Source organism: Dermacentor silvarum, chromosome 2 (genome assembly GCF_013339745.2).
Source record: "Dermacentor silvarum isolate Dsil-2018 chromosome 2, BIME_Dsil_1.4, whole genome shotgun sequence".
In the NCBI taxonomy this organism is placed as follows: Eukaryota; Metazoa; Arthropoda; class Arachnida; order Ixodida; family Ixodidae; genus Dermacentor; species Dermacentor silvarum.
Window position 1 is genome coordinate 30,495,575 of NC_051155.1, and position 4,357 is coordinate 30,499,931.

Genomic DNA, 4,357 nt, shown 5'->3' on the forward strand with positions numbered 1-4,357 from the left:
GGAAATGGGGGTAAGCGAAGCTTGTCGTGGGTTTATTCGGTGTTCCTCCGAAAGAATTGCACTGACGAGTACCACGTTGTGCTCGAACCACAACCGGTCACACGCACTGCAGCTGGCTCCGAAGTTCCGGTAGAGAAACTCGCGTTAAAACCTGGCCGTCGCACCGGGGAAGTTGGCGCTAGCGTTGCGAAGCGTGCACCACCGTTGTCGGGTTCCTGGAGGGCTTGACGAAGCTGACGTTTGGCCTCAACATCGCGCCCCCGCAACTCGGTGTCGGCGGCTCTTCGCTGACGTTTGGCCTCAACATCGCGCTCCGTCAACTCGAGGTCCGTGGCTCTTCGCTGACGTTTGGCCTCAACATCGCGCTCCCGCAACTTGAGGTCGGCGGCTCTTCGCTGACGTTTGATCTCAACATCGCGCTCCCTCAACTCGGAATCCGTGGCTCTTCGCTGACGTTTCGCCTGGCTTCGGAAGCCCTCACGCTAGAATCGGCACGTCGACGACGAGCCCTTTCCCGAGCGCGTTCATTCTGGATGGATTTCCATTAAATTTCTTCAAAATTAAATCTGTCCGTTAGTAAGACAATGAATGGCTCATACCCGTAAATGCGGCCTCCCCATTACAACGACAGAAGAGAAGTGAAATTCTACGCTTGGATGATTAACTGCAACGCAGCCTGCTGTGGAAGCAGACGACGACGACGAACGCGGGAGCAGTGGCACGAGCGCGTGCCGAGCACGAGCACGAGCCAGCTGAGGAAGAAAACGACGACGCTTGAGCCAATGCTGATGGTGATAATTTTTTGCGTACATAGACGCCACCGAAATCTGAGTTATAACAAGCTTCGCTTGACAAAAAAAAGAAAAAAAAGACTCCCTCATCCATTGTTCGAGTCACATTGGTCCGAATCACATTGGCGGCGAGTTTCAATTGGTAAGCTTTTTTTTCTTCTTCTTCTTCACCTGGCTGCGATGGTGAAGCTGAGGATGACAAGGTGGCCTTGGCAACGACCGTGCGGCCAAGCCGTCACAAGTATTATTTTAGGACAAGCTTGATGATGTCTTTTAGCATCAAGTATTGGCGAAACCATCATTGTTTTCTTTAACTCCCTCAGCAATTTGACCGTTATGGACGCCTTTCTTACTGTTTTAATTTTTATTAGTTATTATAGTTCGCACGAGTTAAGTCATATGTACGGTTTCAGCGGTGAATTAAATTTTATGAGTAAGTGTCAAATAATCCATTGAGCGAAATGCAGGTCCACTAACGTGAAACCTGGGGAGCACCGCTCCCAAACATGCACCGCTAATGGGCTCACTGCTCATAACCCCGTAAACGCGGCCTCCCCATTACGACAGAAGAAGAGTGAAATTCTACGCTGGAATGATGAGCGGCAACGCAGCGAGCTGTGAAAGACGACGACGACAACGAACACGGGAGCAGTGGCAGGAGCGCGTGCCGAGCCAAGGAGGCATTGGCCGAGCGCGAGCACGAGCCGCTCGCTTACCCGTGACTACGACAGGAGACGCGGACAGTCCGGGCGCGTAAGGTGATTCGCACGAAAAATTTCAAGTCCACCGCAGCCTACACTAGTATGACATTGACACCCATTAAAAATGCGGTTACAAACAACTTTATTTAAAAAGCAAGTTTCAGTACAAAACGTAGTTTAACAGAACATGTATGCAAGCTGTTATAATCGCTACATGCATATTGCATCATTGATGAGAAAGAAATTTATACTGGGTTCTCGGCGAGAAAGTAATTTATCGCTATGGGATTTCCCAAGTCGTGTTGTTTGGTAAACTCGGCAATCTTGAAGTTCTTCCTATTCTCGTACGGAACCACCAGCGTCTGGGGCGACTCGATGGTCTTTTGTTGCTTGTATGCCAGAAAGACGTACCGATGCGGACCCGATCCCGCCGGGGGCTTGGGGCCGCGGTAGCTGAACAGCTCGCTTCCCTTCTCGTAGTCGACGGGCGCCTTGACGTCCCCCGCCTCTACGTTGACCACGAGCCAGTGCAGGATGGGCCCGAACTTGGGGTCGCTCATGGTAGGCGCGTCCGGGTCCAGCATGGCGATCGTGTACTTGGCTCCGGCGGTTCTCGGGAAGTCGATGCCCGACTGGCGCGGCCGACGCCTGCTCCGGGGTGAAGCGGTTTCCCATGGAAATCTGGCCCGCCTCAAAGCTCGCCTCGAAAATGGCCTCGGGAATCGCCTCAATCAAGTCGGGCGCAATTCTGCTCATCTTGGCCTTGTCAAGGAGCTCCATCTGCCTGCTGTCCATCTCCGTCGCGCGGCACGTGAAAAGCACCAGGATCGCTGCAACAGCGACCGCCAGCTGCATCGCTCCGGTTCTGCGTCGTGCGAGGGTGACGCCCCCGCAGATACTCACGACAGTTAAACGACGCCTTACTGCGGCAGCGGATGCCTAGTGAATGGGTGCCTTGCGGCCGAACGCAAACAGCGTTATCGGACAAGGCCGCGCGCGAAGAAGTCTCTTTCCGGGTAAGTGCGAAACCGGTTCGCCCGAGGTGCACAGTGTCGGCGAGGCCACACTGCCGCCTCCGCTTTTACCGCCGCCGCTGGCCAGCGCACAGAGGCCACAACATGGAAATTGAGAGAGAGCCAGCTATTCACCAGTCACACGGGCCGAGCGGCGTCGATAATAATAGCACGCCGGTCCTTTCCACGACGTGTCAACATATGCCGGCGAAAATTGCGTCATCAAAGAAACGCGCTGCCCCGAGTGGCGAGCCTCACATAAACAGCTTGCTTTCCCACAGAGACTTTGATGGCACTGCTATCCTGTCCCTACGTGGGACTAGCCGGGTGGCGCGGGGTCTCCCCTGCGTCTTCTCTGGACCTCAATAAAGTTCTTTCACTCACTCACTCACTCACTCACTGCTATCCTGTGCGCGCTAAAGCCCCTATAGTGCGTGCGGGCGCTGGGTTCGCCGCCTTTCCTTTATATATATATATATATATATATATATATATATATATATATATATATATATATATATTATCGGCAGTTGTCTCTCTTTGTCATAAAAATAAACACGCGATCTTTGAGGTCTCTCACGATTATCTATACAAATCCCTAATTGACATATTGGCGGTTTGAAGAGGAGTTAAAAAGTTTGACAATCGCTTTCAGTTAATTTTTTTTTCATATTTAATACACCAAGCAGTCGTCGTGGGAGGGTATTACATAGAGCGCAAGATACACTGAAGGAATGGTTATTTCTATAATGTTCTTTATTATTATTATTATTATTATTATTATTATTATTATTATTATTATTATTATTATTATTATTATTATTATTATTATTATTATTATTATTATTATTATTATTATTATTATTATTATTATTATTAAAGGTCACGCTCAGTTGCAATGGGCGATGGTAGATTATTTCAGTCAATTGTGGTTCGAGGTATGAATGAACAGGCGAAATACGATGTGCAAAAACATTTCGTTTTTGACACGTTAACTTGTAAAACACTACAATTTTCCCAGTGGTGAAGGCTAGAAAGCGTGGTGTTGCCGCATCAATTAAGTCATTTGGGTCGTTTCTACCAAAGCATATACTCATGCCCTCGGCATATATACTAAAGATTACATTTTCGTTTGTATTTATGATGACATTATTGTGGAGATTAAAGAGAAGTGGCCCCAAAACATTTCCTTGATTGACATTGTTCCCAACATGTAACCATTCATGTCGACATATTGATACCGTTGATATAAGCAAGAACGTGCGAGTTGTAGCGCATGGCCTCTGATACCACATTTCTCAATTTTCACAAAAATGGTGTCATGTTTTAAGCTATCGAAAGCCTTCTTAAAGTCTGTAAAAAAAACCATATCACTATAGCTGCTTTCCTTTTTGAATTATAAGTGCTGTTTCTGTGTAATAGGTTTTCTTATAGCCGTGCAGGGAAGCAGCTATAACATAATTTTGTTACAAAATATAAGATAGCGTTATGTAATAACCTTCTCAAGGCCTTTAGAGAGACGTAGTAAGGATACTCTTTGGTAATCTGACATATCTTCACGATTACCTTTCTAGAACACAGACATTACTCTAGCTAGTATCATTTGCAATGGAAAAGTATCGGGTTCAGGACAAAGGTAAGATAAAACCGGTGCAATGATATCTGTAACGTATTTTATCGGGGACACTTGGAAACGGTTCGCGAAACCGAACTATTTGCGAAATAATTACAGTGCTCGCTGAAATCTTCCTGCGATTTTACTAATCAATAGTTCCGCTTTTCAGCTCATAGTAGCAACGTGTCTCGCCGAAAGAAGCTGTTTCAATATTTCTGTCTTCCTACTAAAACCTTC

At 47.4% G+C, this 4,357-nt stretch overlaps 1 pseudogene; it reads right to left on the minus strand.

Annotated features, from left to right (window-relative positions):
* Positions 1-1,617: 1,617 nt before the first annotated feature.
* On the minus strand, positions 1,618-2,544 carry LOC119441401 (protein D2-like; annotated as a pseudogene).
* Between the last annotated feature and the right edge of the window lie 1,813 nt (positions 2,545-4,357).